This window comes from Ambystoma mexicanum, chromosome 2p, assembly GCF_040938575.1.
Source record: "Ambystoma mexicanum isolate Mex_15411 chromosome 2p, UKY_AmexF1_1, whole genome shotgun sequence".
Classification (NCBI taxonomy): Eukaryota; Metazoa; Chordata; class Amphibia; order Caudata; family Ambystomatidae; genus Ambystoma; species Ambystoma mexicanum.
Genome location: NC_090923.1, coordinates 1285359981 through 1285377530, shown reverse-complemented (window position 1 = coordinate 1285377530; position 17550 = coordinate 1285359981).

Sequence of the window (17550 nt, the reverse complement as noted above, 5' to 3'; positions counted from 1 at the left end):
CAGCCCAAAGAGCCAGCCGTGTGTTACACATCACCTTTGAAGATACGGTATACGCCCAGTCAAGACCGGCGCCTCTACGGGAATCAGGTGAGCGTTACACTCTGTCAAAAGGCATATCCAGTACCTTCGTTTGGACCTCCTGACGGAAATTTGCGAACTTCATCCAGTATTGGCAACAAAGGCACACACTGTTCCCCATCTGGCGGAACCCCGTGTCAGCCACGTCCAGAGCCACTGTGATGGTGTGATCCGACGCTATCTCTCCCTCCTGGAAGAGGGCGAGCGCCTCCATCCTCTTGTCATAGGAGGGGAACTCTAGGATAGGCCCCAGCTTGTACCACAGCTCCCTGTCGTATCTTGCTAGGATCGCCAGTGCGTTGGCCGCCTTGATGGTTGACGCTGCAGTGTAGATTACCTTCCTCCCCATGGAGTCCGACTTCTTACCCTTGCTGTCTGGAGGGATTGAAGACAAGTTAGATGACTGCTTCCTCACAGTCGTCGAAACCACAGAGTCTGCCGATGGTTGCGACCTCAGGCACTTGGGGGTGGATTCCAGTACCCGGTACTACTTCTCCAGTCTATCTCGCTTCGCTGGAGCCGTGCAAGGTTTCTTCAAGAGGGCCAGGCCCTCCTCCCACACGTCGTCCAGGAGGGGTACCACCATGATAGTCTTCATTTTTGCCTTGTGCCTCTGGTATAGGAAACCCTCCTTCCTGGACTCCTCGGCCACGAGCTGGAACAGCTCGGAAGCTTTGGCGATCATAGAATGGAACAATCCTCATCCAGTGGGGATGCCCTAGGCTGCGGGGACCCACTGCCCAAGCTGACAATATCGTTGTCGTCGTGGCCGTATCCGTCCCCTAAGGGAGATGGGACCCGACGCGGCTTTGGAGGCTGAAAAAGGGGCGTCAGATGGCGCTTTCTTCTCTTCGTCTGCAGTTGATCAGGGTATGGGGGACCGTTGGAACAGGCCCTTGTGGCACCCTCTTCTGGATCTCCAACACCAAGGTGTGGAGGGTTGATAGGATGTCCAGAGACACATCCCTCGGTGGAACTGGCGTGATCTGAACACAAGGCCCCGTGCCTTCCACATCGCTGTCACCCTCTTCCATGTCCTTGTCGACCGTTTAGTAGGGACTCCATATCCTCGTCCTCCGTGGATATTTCCATGGCTAGGACCACGGCCTGGGACTGATCCAGGGGCCTCCTTGCCCCCCCTTTTTTCCGCCCTAATGGGCTGGAGCCGGGTTCGAGGCGGCGTCCCTTTCTCCGGAGTGCCGGTAGAATTTATCAAAGTCACCATGGCGGCTTCTCGGCTCGGAGGGAGGGATACCTTTGGCGCTGTGAGGGCAACCCTTTCAGGGTCAGCCCCTTTAGCTTTCGAAAGAGCAGCCGCCACCAGTTCTATCATAGACAAAGAATTTACCTGTGCTTCCTGCCCTTCTTTGGCAGCTCTGCCTTCTTCTCCTCCATCCGCAGTTTAGCTGGGTTAGACGATTTTCTCTTTGAGGAGGAGCTTGATTGCCGGCTGGCAATGGAGGCGGAGGGTGATGACGTTTGCGCCCTGTCTGCCGTGGGACCTGCTTCGGCGGCGACCCCGATGGACCTGCACTTGCGGTCCTTGGCCTTATCTTGGGCTCCATGGATGTGGCACCCTCACAGGGCATAGAAGCCCGCTCCTCAGACCGACCAGCCTTGGGTGAGGCATGCCGCTGCTCAGGGCACAGGGCAGAGGCCTTGGCTTTTAGCCACGCCGCCATTCTACTGTGCATGTCCTTTGTCATGACCCGGCGAAATTGCCCCTTCTGGACCTCATGGTCATTGTCACGAAGGGCTTGTACTCCTTGTTCCTCCCAACATGGCCGTACCAAGCTCCGTGCTACGCACTAGCTTTCACGTCGTAGCACGTACTATAAATTGGTCACGCCCCTGCGGGTCCGCGCGTCTCAACGCTATCTTCAATAGTGACTCGACGTGTGTTTGCTCTCTACATTTGCTTCCTTGATCCAAATACTTCCTTCCTTGCCTTTTTTCCTGTTCCTGGACTTCCCCCCCTACATTGCTTGTTTATCGCTAATCCTGGACACCCTGGAACCACGAACTTCCCGGAACTCTGAACGCGCTCTGCAACCTGACGAGGCTCGGGCGAGCCTATTCAAGACCTGAACCACCCACATGAAGAGTCCTGCGGCCGAACAAGGGAGATCCCGATCACAGGTGAGACGGGGGGAGATTTATGACAGTTTGAGATGCCGAACGATCAATACGGATTCTACCATGGAGAATGCTATTCAGGACCTGATGCGCGGAATGCAAGAACTTTCCACAGAGATGCAGAATATAAAAGCCGAGAATGCAGCGCTAAAACAGCTCGTCTTGTCACGCGACTCCGCGAACAAGGACAGCGTATTATTGGGAGGAGTGGTTGATAAATACGACGGTTCAACAAAGACGTTACGTGGATTCCTGGATTCTTGTTTGGTACATTTTACCTTTAGGCCCTACTATTTCACAACTCCTAGGGCTAAGGTGGGCTTCATAATATCGCATCTTTCCGGTAATGCCCTTACATGGGCCACTCCATTAATCAATTCAGGGGATGCTCTCCTGGATGATTATGAAGGGTTCATCGCGGAACTCAAGACCATGTTCGAACGACCAGAGCTGGTTCACAGTGCTCAAGAAAAGCTACTTGACTTCCAACAAGGATCCCAAGACATGTTGACCTATGTTACCAGATTCAAACAGCTAGCCAAAGAGACGGACTGGCCCCTGGAAGCCAGTTTTACTTTGTTTCGCAGAGGTCTAAATGAAGAGATTAAGGACGAGCTAGCCAGGGTGGCACGTCCTAGTTCATTCCAGGCCCTCCTGGACTTGTCTATGCAAATAGACTTTAGAATCCAAGAAAGAAAGGCCGAAAAGAAAAAGAATAAAGTATCAATTCAAAGATACTCCCTAGAGAATACTACAAGGACAGAATCTGCCAAGCGTCCGAGCCCTGATTCTGAACCCATGCAACTTGGAGCCTTTCGTGGACCAATTTCCCCGCAGGAAAGGTTAAGAAGAATACACACAGGCTTATGCATGTATTGTGCCTCGGATAAACATCTAGTTAAAGAATGTCCTCTGGCTCTTCCCCGACGCTCGGGAAACGCCAGTTCCCGATCCTAAATGAAGCAAGGTTTCGGGAGAGCGATGTTTGCTCCACATCAATTCCATCCTTGAACTCTCCTGGACAAAACAAATTGGTGATATTACAGGCCTTTTTATCACCATCCAAGGACAAGGTCTACCCCATACTGGCCTTGGTGGATTGCGGAGCAATGGGAGTCTTCATTGATCAAGATTGGGTCAGAAGTCATAACATTCTGTATGAAGCAAGAAGTTTTTCACAGCCAGTGGAAGCGATCGACGGAAGACCTCTTTCCTCAGGACCCATAAGTCTGCAAACAAGGGAGATCCATCTTTCCATAAATCATCATCAAGAAAGAATTGTGTTTGACATTATAAAATCAGCCCATTACCCCTTGGTTTTGGGCATGCCCTGGTTACCTCCACATAGACCCGAAGACTGTGCCATAGATACTGAACCCTCAGCAGTGATTCCCTTTGGCAGGATGTTTATCCTTTCAGAACCAGAAAAGAGAGCCCTCCGGGAATACCTAGACACTAATCTTGAGAATGGCACCATAAGACCTTCAAAATCACCAGCTGGTGCTTCATTGTTCTTCGTTCCTAAAAAGGATACCAAAGAGCTCAGACCTTGCCTGGACTATCGGGGCCTAAATCAACACACCCTGAAAGACAGATACCCACTACCCCTGATCTCGGATATCCTTGAAGCTGTGAGAGGTGCAGTGATATTCACGAAACTGGAACTCCGAGGTGCTTACCATTTGATCCATATCCGGGAAGGAGACGAATGGAAAACAGCCTTTAGAACACCCTTTGGTCACTTTGAATACCTAGTCATGCCCTTTGGTCTGACTAATGCTCCCGCAGTGTTCCAGCGTTTTATGGATAGGGTGTTCTCTGACATGTTATTTCTCAATGTTATCGTCTACCTGGATGACATATTGATCTTCTCAAAGGATTCCTTGAAACATGAAGAACAAGTAAAGGCAGTACTTCAACGTCTCCGTGAAAATCAACTCTTAGCCAAACCAGAAAAATATTTGTTTCATGCTACATCAGTTCACTATCTGGGGTTTGTCCTTAGTTCAGAAGGAATTAGTATGGATCCTTCAAAGGTGAATGCCATACTGGCTTGGCCCGCCCCATCATCTGTAAAGCAAATACAGTCCTTCCTGGGGCTTGCCAACTTCTACCGGAAATTCATTCCCACCTTATCCGAGATTGTTCAACCCATGGTTAATCTCCTGAAGAAAGACGTTCCATTCAACTGGTCTATACCACAAGACAAGGCATTCCAACGCTTGAAAAAAGAATTCACTCAGGCCCCCATCCTGGCCCAACCTGACATTAATCGTCCTTTTCTAGTGGAAACAGATGCCTCCAATTACGCCATAGGAGCAGTTTTAAAACAAGAATCCGATGATAAGTTGGAACATCCCATTGCTTACCTTTCACGGACCCTGACTACCAGTGAGACTCACTACTCAGTTCTGGAGAAGGAGTTATTGGCCATTCGTCATGCCTTCACTGAATGGAGACATCTACTCCTGGGTGCTAAATATCCAGTTCAAGTCCGTACTGATCATCGAAATCTTCAGGTCCTACAATCCATGGAGTGCAGGAACAGTAGACAAGCTCGATGGGCCTACTTCTTTGCTCAATATCCATTTCAAATCTCACATGTTCCTGGACCGCAAAACATGATTGCCGATGCCCTTTCTCGGCGTCCCGACTACGTTCCCTTGGAGGATAAGATCTATCCTAAAATGTTTCCACCTACAATCTTTGTAGCTCAAGCGATCAATCTCCTGGAAGAAATCAGAGTACAGACTCAATCATCTGAACTCTGGAAGGACATATCCGAGAAAAATCCCTGGCGTTTGACAATCAAGGAAGGATATTTATTCAAGAACAATTCAGTGGTCATTCCGACAAAAGAACTTCAACAGAAGGTAATGAATCTATGCCATGATACTCTTCACTCCGGCCATCGAGGGGTAACCAACACCATCCGTCTTATACAAAGACAGTTCTGGTGGCCAGAGATGAAGTCTAGTGTAGTTCAATACATCAAGACCTGTGCAATTTGTAGTCAAAACAAATACGATAATCAGAGGCCGGCGGGTCTGCTTCTACAACCTACGTTGCCAACCAGACCCTGGGAAGTTATTGCCACTGACTTCATTGTTGAATTACCACCTTCCCGAGGATATACAACCATCATGGTAACCATTGACTTGTTCACTCATCTAGCTCATTTTACACCATTGTATAAACTACCATCTTCCTCAGAACTTGCTGGAATTTTCCTGGAACATATTTTTTGTCTTCATGGCCTCCCTTCCAAGATTATTTCGGATCGGGGACCTCAATATATTTCACAATTCTGGAAACATCTCTGTCGTGTTCTAGGAATACAACGTGCCCTTTCTTCAGGCTATCATCCACAAACCAATGGGGCAACGGAACGAATAAATCAAACCCTGGAACAATATCTTCGTTGTTTTGCCACCAAGGTTCAAGACGATTGGTCTCTCCTTATACCTTTAGCCGAATTCTCCTACAATAACTCAGATCATTCAGCTCTCAAGATCAGCCCTTTCTATTGCAGTCAAGGTTATCATCCGTCTGTTTTACCATCAGTTCTTCCAGATTCTACTCCAGTACCTACCCTTGACTCTTGGATTCAGACGCTGATCGACTTACAAAGAGAGGCCAAGGATCAGTTAGAACAGGCCCAGTGTCAGAATTCTTCCTCACAAACTTGACCCCGTAGTGTAGAGGAAGAATTCTTTCTATCAATATACCTCTCTGAATGTACAAAGGAACATCCAGAAAGATCGATTAATCGAAAGACTGGAATCCTTGGAGACCTTGTGGCTGTGAAGAAAGATACGATAATTAATAAGGTGAATTCTATAGCAGAAATTATAACCCAGCTAACTACTACACTAACCTGTGAGGTCAATGGCAAACCCAGAACTATAGATTTCTAGTCGGGTGTCATGTAAATTTCCTGTAACAGAAACCACTGCGTGAAAAAACAGAATAAACTGAGAAAATCAATGATATAACCAATAGCCTAACCGCTATGTTAGCTAAACAGTTTGGATAGGTAAGAATAACCCTTGGACAGCCAACGTGAGGGAATGTCCTATCTACCAGTATGGATTGGGGTGACCCACTTCCCTGAACAAAGAAAAAAATAAGAATGAAGCACGAGTTACCGTACGTGAAGTTACAATGGTTCCGCTAGATCTCTCCCACGGTGCAGCTGAGGCTGAGTTCGGGTCTAGGTCTTCAACGAGTCCTACAAGGTGGTTAGGATGGAAAACACCACACTCCCACGTAGCAGCGGAGGCTGGCAGGATCCCGCGGTGCAGCTGAGGCTGAGAACTTCAAATCCCACGATGCAGCGGAGGCTGATACTAATCCGCGGTACAGCAACTGCTGAACCTCTCCAAACCCGCAAGGTAGAGAGTTAGAGAAAGAAAGGAAGTCAAAAACACGGAAAATCCGAAATCCAAAAGGCGTAAACAACAAGAGGGTCAAGCACATCAAGCCAAAGTCCAGTCCGAATCGAAAACACAAGCGAGCGGTGACAGAACCAGGGAGCAGGCAAGTAGTGAGTCCAGGGACGAGTGCCGTAAGTCGAAAACAAACCAGAAGTTCCAGGTACCAAGGCAGACTAGGGAAATCCAAAAAGCAGGTCCGAAAAAAGTGTAAGCAGAATCAACAAAGCACGGATCGAAGCAGTAAACCAAAAAGCTCAATCAGAAGCACTGAGCTTAGGACAGGGCGGAGTTTAAGAAGAGGAAGTCATGTGACTAGTGTTTTCTTCCTGGACGCCGACTCCCTCCCCTTGACAACGGCTTCCACCGTTGCCAAGGTAACTTCCAAGCCCTTCTGCGTGAGTCCGGTCGGAAAAGCAGGATTCTTTTGCTGCCCTTCCGTCTTACATCAGATTTAGCGAGATACTTGGTGAATCGCGGGTTTCTTGAAAACCGTTTCAAGCCCCGTGGCGTGACAGTACCCTCCCCAAAAGGTAGACCCCCTTTCCGGGAAGCCCAGAAGTCGGCAATCAAGCGTGGGGCATGGATATGATCCACGGGTTCCCAAGTACGGTCCTCTGGCCCATAACCCTTCCAATCAACGAAATACCATCGAACACCCTTGGAAACCTTAGTAGAGAGGATCTTGTGAACTTCGTATTCCTCCTCTCCCTGTATCTGTAGAGGTAGCGGGCGTGAAGGCAGGGAGGTGTTTGGGTAGAAAGGTTTCAGAAGGGACACATGGAATACCGGATGTATCCGCCACTTCAAAGGAAGGCGCAGACGCACCATCACCGGATTTATCAATGCAGTGATCAAATAAGGACCCACATAACGAGGCAAGAGGGCCCTTCTCCCTGGCAAGTGCAGATTTTTCATAGATAACCACACCTTCCCACCCACAGAATAGTTAGGGGCTGGAGAACGATGAGCATCAGCATAGTGTTTGGTGCGTTCCTGCGCCAGTTCCAAATGTCGTCTAACCTGACTACGGATCGACACCAAACGCTCCACACAAGAGGCTGCTGCGGGATGGTTAGAAGGACAAACAGGGGACATCGGCAAAGACCTAGGATGACGTCCAAATAATGCAAAAAAGGGCGAGGACTGAGTAGAAGAGTGCAGAGAATTATTATATGCAAACTCCGCCATGGTAAGGACTGAGAGCCAGTCGTCCTGATATTGATGGGTCAGACATCTTAGGTATTGCTCCATGGTGGAATTCAAACGTTCCGTTTGCCCATCTGTCTGGGGATGATATGAGCTAGAATATCTGTCGTCAATACCAAAAGAGATAGTCAAGGATTTCCAAAAATGAGAGGTGAATTGTGAACCCCTATCCGAGATGATAATTGAGGGAAGACCAAAGAAACGGAAGACATTCTTTAGAAACAACTCCGCCAACACCGGAGCAGTAGGTATCCCATGACAAGGTACGAACAAGGCTAACTTGGTGAAATAGTCAATGACGACCCAAATGGTATCGAAACCGGACACCGAAGGCAGTTCAACTACGAAGTCCATAGATATCATATACCAAGGCTGGTCTGGTATGGGCATGGATTGAAGCAAACCTACTGGTTTAGCATGGGTACTCTTACACTGAGCGCAAACATAACAACGAGCGATGTATTCAGGTACATCTTTGCCCATGGATGGCCACCAACACCACCGATGTAATAGATCCATGGTTTTCTTAGTACCAGGATGTGCTGCCACCTTAGAATCATGGCACCAACTAACTGCTTTCTTTCGGGTATTCTCGTCTGGTAAGTATAACAATCCCTTGACATACGGAAGACCCCTGATAATATCAAGACTCAATCGTTTAACCTCGTCTGGACTTTTCTGCACCCAAACCAGCAGTTCAGAACGAAGACTGGGTTTTAGAGTACAAGCGCATACTACCTGTTGGGGTAGAAGCAACTGCTTCTCGGGTTGGTTCACAGAAGGAACACCATGCATACGTGACAATGCATCAGCTTTGGTATGTAAGGACCCAGGTCTGTATGTTATGGTAAAGTTAAACATTGCAAAGAACTCATGCCACCTTGCATGTCGAGCCGTGGAACATTTAATCGATTGTAGGGCGAGTAAGTTCTTGTGATCTGTGAATACCTGGACTGGTACCGCTGAACCTAATAAGTGATGCCGCCAGGTTATAAATGCATCCCTGATGGCCAACAACTCTTTTTCTGTTATGGTATAGTTGCTTTCATAAGATGTTAGTTTTCGTGAATGAAAAGCGACTGGGTGTAACCCATGAGTATCTGGGCATACTTGAGACAGGATCGCACCCAGAGCTATGTCAGAAGCATCAGCTTCAACCACAAAAGGAAGAGAAGGATCTGGATGTTGAAGAATGGGAGCGTAAACGCTGTCTTGAGATTAACAAAAGCATTAGTGCAATCCTCTTCCCATATAAACGACTTTTTACTGCTTGTGAGAGCAGTTAAAGGAGCCGCCACTGTAGAGAAGTCCGTAATGAATCTTCTGTAGAAGTTTGCAAATCCCAAAAAGGATTGGAGAGCTTTAAGTGATTTAGGTATTGGCCAATCTAACACTGCTTTGACTTTAGATTGACTCATTTGTATTCCCTTGGACGTGATATCATACCCGAGAAATTCCACTTCCGTGGCATGGAAGATACATTTCTCTAATTTAGCATACAGGCGGTTCACTCGAAGCCGTTGTAAGACCTGGTTGACATGTTGCACATGAATATCATAATTAGCTGAGTAAATCAAAATGTCATCCAAGTAGATAACAAGGAATTGATCGATCATATCATGAAAGACATCATTTATGAAGTACTGGAAGGTAGCAGGGGCATTACAAAGTCCGAATGGCATAACTCTGTATTCAAAAAGGCCATATTTAGTTTTGAATGCAGTCTTCCATTCATCCCCACTACGAATTCTAACCAAATTGTAGGCTCCTCGGAGATCTAATTTGGTAAAGATGGCTGAAGAACCCAGCTGATCCAACAAGACAGAGATTAGAGGAATAGGATATTGATTCCTAATAGTGATTAGATTCAGAGCCCTGTAGTCGATACATGGACGCAGCTCCCCTTCCTTCTTCGGAACAAAAAATAGGGGAGAAGCCGCGGGAGACCGAGAAGGACAAATGAACCCAGACTTAAGAGACTGGTCAATGTATTCTTTAAGTACTTGGTCCTCCTTGTGTGTCAATGAATAAACCCTCCCGGAAGGTATCTTGGATCCGGGAATAAGATCTATGGGGCAGTCATAGGGTCTATGAGGCGGTAAAACCATGGCACTTCCTTCATCAAATACGTCTTGGAATTCAGCATATTCTTTAGGTAATTCCCCTGTGAGCACTGCTCCGATGGTGGACGTAGCCTCCATCAATGGACGACATGGATTATCTCCTGGTGATTTCGACTGCCAACACTGGTTTTCACAGTGTTCCGACAAGAATTCAATATTGTTCGTGAACCAATCAATGGTTGGATTATGTGTTCTAAGCCAGGGAATCCCTAAGATTAGCTTGAGCTGTGGGGCTGAAATGACATCGAATCCAATGGTCTCAGTATGCCCCTGACAAGCTTCCATAACCAGGTCAATGGTTTGATGGGTAACCATACCAGACAACAAGGAAGAACCATCAACAGCATTAACAGCTACCGGTTTGTCCTTCGCAAGAACAGGTAAGGCTAGCTCCTTGGCATATAGTGAGTCGATATAATTTCCAGTAGCACCCGAATCGAGCACTGCAGTAGCTGGAACCGATTTCCCAGGAGGGAACAGGAACATAACTTGGATGGTGAAAGGCGTTACCAAGTTGGAGTCCATTAACAAAGAAGGACTCGACAAACGGACTCCTCTTATTGTCGAGCTTTCAAGTTTTCCTGTTTCTTCATGGGTTTCTTAGTACACTCTTTCAAGAGATGATCTGAAGCACCACAATAGAAACATAAATGATTCTTTCGTCTATTTTCCCTTTCTTCTGGAGAAAGGGGTCCCCGTGTGGCCGCTCCAATTTGCATGGGCTCAGGACCTCCTGCAGTTGGAATGGAGTTAATTGATTCTGGAGGAGGTAGCCCCCTTTTCTCACCCTTTCTGGCGGCTTTACGGGCATCGATCTGTAGAACCAGTTCCAACAATCCTGGAAATGTGTTTGGAACAACTGGTACCAAAGCAAGAGTGTCTTTCAATGAATCGGACAGCCCTTTGTAAAAGAGCGAGGCCTTCTTATCATCTGGCCACCCTGTCTCAGCAGCCAGTTGATTGAACTTGGCCAAATAAGCCAGAAGAGTTGAATCCCCCTGTTGTAAACTTAACAACTCCAACTCCATTACCTGGGCCTTGTACCGTGTATCGAACACTTTACCCATGGCTGCAATTAATGCATCGCAGTCAAACAGTAGAGGGCTACCCTCTTCCAATAAAGGGCTAGCCCATGCTGCAGCAGTACCCCCAAGGTGGGATAACAGGAAGGCTGCTTTAGTTGCGGAATCAGGGAAAGATCCTGGGCGACATAAGTAGTGTAACCGGCATTGATTCAAAAAGGTCCTGAAGTGTTTAGGATCCCCATGAAACCGCTCAGGAGGAGCTAGCGGAAACTGTGAGGTGACCTAAACCGGCCCTGCCTCGGCCTGTGCGGCTGCAGCACCTACACCCGAAGTGGACGGAGGTGAATGAGCCGGAAGAGAGGAGGGGTGCATGGCCGTTTGAATCTCTAGGATGTGTTGTTGGGTCGTGGCATGTGCATTAGCCATGTCAGTGCGCAAATCTGCCACTAACTGAAACAAATTAGCCAGGGTCTCGTTAGATTCCATTTATGAGGCTTCTGATTTTGTCAGAATTCTTCCTCACAAACTTGACCCCGTAGTGTAGAGGAAGAATTCTTTCTATCAATATACCTCTCTGAATGTACAAAGGAACATCCAGAAAGATCGATTAATCGAAAGACTGGAATCCTTGGAGACCTCGTGGCTGTGAAGAAAGATACGATAATTAATAAGGTGAATTCTATAGCAGAAATTATAACCCAGCTAACTACTACACTAACCTGTGAGGTCAATGGCAAACCCAGAACTATAGATTTCTAGTCGGGTGTCATGGAAATTTCCTGTAACAGAAACCACTGCGTGAAAAAACAGAATAAACTGAGAAAATCAATGATATAACCAATAGCCTAACCGCTATGTTAGCTAAACAGTTTGGATAGGTAAGAATAACCCTTGGACAGCCAACGTGAGGGAATGTCCTATCTACCAGTATGGATTGGGGTGACCCACTTCCCTGAACAAAGAAAAAAATAAGAATGAAGCACGAGTTACCGTACGTGAAGTTACAATGGTTCCGCTAGATCTCTCCCACGGTGCAGCTGAGGCTGAGTTCGGGTCTAGGTCTTCAACGAGTCCTACAAGGTGGTTAGGATGGAAAACACCACACTCCCACGTAGCAGCGGAGGCTGGCAGGATCCCGCGGTGCAGCTGAGGCTGAGAACTTCAAATCCCACGATGCAGCGGAGGCTGATACTAATCCGCGGTACAGCAACTGCTGAACCTCTCCAAACCCGCAAGGAAGCGAGTTAGAGAAAGAAAGGAAGTCAAAAACACGGAAAATCCGAAATCCAAAAGGCGTAAACAACAAGAGGGTCAAGCACATCAAGCCAAAGTCCAGTCCGAATCGAAAACACAAGCGAGCAGTGACAGAACCAGGGAGCAGGCAAGTAGCGAGTCCAGGGACGAGTGCCGTAAGTCGAAAACAAACCAGAAGTTCCAGGTACCAAGGCAGACTAGGGAAATCCAAAAAGCAGGTCCGAAAAAAGTGTAAGCAGAATCAACAAAGCACGGATCGAAGCAGTAAACCAAAAAGCTCAATCAGAAGCACTGAGCTTAGGACAGGGCGGAGTTTAAGAAGAGGAAGTCATGTGACTAGTGTTTTCTTCCTGGACGCCGACTCCCTCCCCTTGACAACTGCTTCCACCGTTGCCAAGGTAACTTCCAAGCCCTTCTGCGTGAGTCCGGTCGGAAAAGCAGGATTCTTTTGCTGCCCTTCCGTCTTACATCAGATTTAGCGAGATACTTGGTGAATCGCGGGTTTCTTGAAAACCGTTTCAAGCCCCGTGGCGTGACACCCAGACTCTAACCAAAAGATATGCAGACTCTAAGAGAAGACCATAACCTTCCTATTCAGTTGCCGATTAAGTCTGGCTAGCCTCGAAACTGTTACCTCGACATCTACGACCAAACAAATTGGCTCCTCGCAATTATGGTCCATTTTCTATAAAGGAGATCATCAATAGTGTCTCCTTCCGACTTAAGCGCCCGGATTCCTGGAAGAAGATACATCCAGTCTTCCATACTTCCCTGTTGAAACCCTACGTTAGTTCTACTCGAAAACCCTTCAAACCCACACCTGTTGTTGTGGACGACCAGTTGGAATATGAGGTGTCCAGGATATGTGATTCCAGGTATAGAAGGGGTCGATTACAATATCTGGTCGCGTGGAAAGGCTACCCCGCTAGCGAGAGAACATGGGAACCAGTTTCTAATTTAAAGACCCCTTGTTTGCTCAGAAGATTCCATCTTATTCACCCAGGCAAGCCTGGAGGAACCAGTCTTCGGAGGGGGCATGCTGTCATGACCCGGCGAAATTGCCCCTTCTGGACCTCATGGTCATTGTCACGAAGGGCTTGTACTCCTTGTTCCTCCCAACATGGCCGTACCAAGCTCCGTGCTACGCACTAGCTTTCATGTCGTAGCACGTATTATAAATTGGTCACGCCCCTGCGGGTCCGTGCGTCTCAACGCTATCTTCAATAGTGACCCGACGTGTGTTTGCTCTCTACATTTGCTTCCTTGATCCTCATACTTCCTTCCTTGCCTTTTTTCCTGTTCCTGGACTTCCACCCTACATTGCTTGTTTATCGCTAATCCTGGACACCCTGGAACCACGAACTCTGAACGCGCTCTGCAACCTGACGAGGCTCGGGCGAGCCTATTCAAGAGCCGAACCACCCACAGGAAGAGTCCTGCGGCCGAACAAGGGAGATCGCGATCACAGGTGAGACGGGGGAGATTTATGACATTGTCGTCTTTTTAGAGAATTTACAACATATCTCGCAATCTCCTTCCTTGTGGTCCGGATGCAGGCAGAAGAAGCGTTGTAGGTGCTTTACCTCCACAAACACATTTCGGAGCCCGCACTTGGTGCAGGGCTTGTAGAGGGATCTTCCTTCTTTCTTCTCCTCTGTCATGGTCAGAGGGTGCGAAGTAGGCCCTTGAGGGGTGCTGAACCGCACCGACAACAGATCCCTGCTGTCGGCAGAGGGAGAGAAGAGCAGCCGTGTGCTCTTCTTTTAGAATGAAAATAGAACCAGAATCCCGGTTCTTCCGTTGCGTACCCGAATACTCCCAATCATTCACCTACATGTCCCTCTGATTATTTCCTGAACTTCCCATCTGTTGTGACAAAACACCACCCTTCCCACAATCTCCCCTATTCAAGTCACAAACCCTACAAAGCTCACCTTTCTGAGTTAACCAACCACCCCCTTCCTTGTGACACCTTTTCCCCATTCTACCCGATAGGATACTTTGAAAATCTACCCCCCTTTTCTGACACTGTGACAGACAACAGACTAACAACAAAGCCGTTTACCTGACATGTCCCAACATAAGGGTCAGGCAATTGCCAATAATTACACACACCAGACGGCCCTTTCTCATAAAAGGCAGAGCACGAGAACACACTAGGAGCAAGGCCAAACGCATGAGGAAGCAGTAATTCCGAGACATCAGTTCAAACGGAAGAGAAAGACGGCGAGACATGAAAGGACGACCAGGAGGGAAGTACCCTTGCCCTTTTTAACCCAGACCCGCAAATCTTCCACGAAAATAATCATAAGACCAGGAACTACAGCTGGTGAATGGTGCGACAGATGTCAATGATACATGGGGCCCTCTCGTACTGAAAGCCAGGGCGGGAAGAAGCGCTTGCCGCTGTGGTACCGTCCTTGACTCCAGCGGCAAAAGAGAAGCCGAGTTCAGCACAGCCGGTGAGTCGGGGAGAGCTGATAGTAAACGGGACTGTGTTGAGCCCAAGGTTGCAAATGGCAACATTAATTGAACAAATAACTTGTATGTGATTGAACTTTTAAGAAAAGCCAGTGAAGGACTAGAGGCAGAGTGGCCCGCCCACGTGGGCGCTCATTCGAAGGACTCTGGCTGGTCCCCTTTGTTGAAACTACAAATACCAAGAGGCCGTAGGAGAGGCCGGCGTGAGGAGTAAGAGGGGTCATACAAGGGTCGAGTCAAACCCATTGTACAATCGAAAGTCTCTCACTCATTGACTAGAGGAAAAGTAAAGGGAATTCTGGCTGGGGGCTTAAAGGAAAGCCTGACTGGGGGCTGAGATCTGGACTTAGGTAAAAAGAACGAACCTAAGGGGTCTAAAAGGAATAGTCGTGTGGATTGTGGCAAGTGTTAACCCGACAGAGGGATTCCAAGAGAAAGCTAGGGGAAGGGAACCCCCACTTTCTAAAAATGTTGGGAAATTGTGAACTAAGGCAAGTGTGAACCTGACGGAGGGATGCCAAAAGAAAGCTAGGGGGAGGGAACCCTGCTTTCTGATGAGATTGTGAACATTGTGAACTAAGTCAAGTGTGAACCCGATGGAGGGATGCCGAAAGAAAGCTAAGGGAAGGGAACCTCTTCTTTCTGATGACAATGAGCAAATCATTAACTGTGTTAGAATGGCTCTGTAAACCCGATGGAGGGAAGCCAAAGGGAAAGCGAACGAGAGTGAATCCTGCATATTGATAAAGCAAAGTGAACTGTGTATTTGGCAAACGTGAACCCGGCTGAAGGATGCCTGCCAATTGGGTGGGAAGCATAATACACCCGTGAACATTGTGTCGACAAGAGTAAGCCCGGCTAAGGGTTGTCCACAGTGAATGGTTGTTTAAAAAGACATTGAGACTCTTGAATGTTACATTGTGAATGAAAGGCTGTAGTGAACCCGACGGAGGGAGGCCCACATTGTTCGAGGGATCGGAGCCCGGCAGAGGGAGATCCTAAGTCGAAGAGTAAACGCCCCATGAAGATTTATTGAGGGAACTTTTGTTTTTGTTGATTGTGACACATCAGGTCCTCCGAGGTAATACACTTTGTGTGAAAGAGACTTGGCCACAGAAGGCCTTGATATTTTGGAAACAAACTGTAACCTCGTGCTGACAAGGTCCAGTAGTGCGCTGTGCTCAAGAGTCCCACCTTATCCCGTGCTAAAACGTGGGGAAGGGAGACCCCAGCTATACAACCTTGACTTATCCTTTTGAGAACACTTCTTCCTTTTCTTGTGAACATTATGCCACACTATTTTGTAAACCTAGCGGTAAGGATTGCCATTCTTCCTTTTGTTTAGTGTAGGCCCTTGCGATTTGACTAGGCTCCACTTGGATGTTATTTTTATTATTTGATGGTCGTAGTTTGCTCCCATCTGAGATTTAGGTCAGGCGCTTTTCTCATCCATTTATACAGTTTAATAAACACCCTGGAACTGTCATCACTTGTGTCCGTCTTTACTGTTGCCACCATGAGTTCCTTACAGCGCCTTTTGAATAATCTCCCCACAAAGAACCGGTTTATAGAATAGACAATGTTCAGAATGAAATGTATATAATGTTAACCACAGAATGATAAACCTATAACTGACAATTAAGGAAGGATGCCAAACAGGTCTTACTCTTCTTAAAAATATGGGATGCTGCTTTGGGTAGGCCTTCCACTAAGGACCTACCTAAACAAAATAAAATCCATTACAAAACATTGTGACATGACAAGGCCAGTGCCTTTGCCTTGTCTTGTGGGGATGGACCCGACTCTAAGCCACCCCGAACCCTGTGCCTTTATATGTGTGCCGGTCTTCACCTCCCTCTTCACCTGGAAGTGCTGTGCCGCGAACTTGGGCAGGATCCACAGGAGGCTTGGCAACGGGCATCACACTAACAGCCCTCCGGCCCTGGGAGAATGACGAAGAGAGTAGGCGATGTCAGGGCATCAGGATCTGTATACTCATTACCACTATTATTTTTTGGTTCACAGAATAACCTTGATCTGACCAAAGCCTGAGTGGGCTTTCATTTATAGACACCAGAGAATGTCTTCTTTTGGTGGGACACCATGAATATCTGTTTACCCGAATGATATTCTCAAACATGACAAAGGAGGTAAAGGATCAAACTTCCTTTAGTTTATTACTCATTATAAATTACTGATAATAATGTGAACACTGATAAGTTCTAATTCTTTTGAATTTTACAGATTGATTACTATTTGCTCCTGAAGGGACTAAAGTCCCAAAACACATTGAGCCTGTTTATCAGCAATAAAAAATTATGTTTTATCTAAAGAAGAATTGAAGAATTTGTTTAATATAAAATTGAGGATCTTTCATATCATTAATTTCCACAAAAAAATTGTGAACATCCCATTTCAAGGAATTGGTCTATTCATGCCAGATATAGAGTTCACAGAACGTGGTTCCCTATCTATGGTATCCAGACTTTGGTGGTCATGAGGAGGGAGTGCCGATTACAGTTCCCACTAGTCAATAAAGTCTGGAATCCGAAGATCTCAGCGGTGCTTTGCTTTCAGAGTGTGATTTGGGGCAGGTTGCCACAGCAGAGTGTTTGAAAGTCATTTTTGTGTGCAGGTTATCCCAGTGATTGACAAAGGTTTAGGTATGGCTTTCCTGATTCTATGTGGATCTAGGAAGCAATGTTTGCACTCAGCCACCAATCACAATCCTCCATCCTGTCAAAAATGTGGTCACCACCCAATCATAGGAGTTGCCACACTCAAATGTACATAGACCTCTTCCCAGGCAAA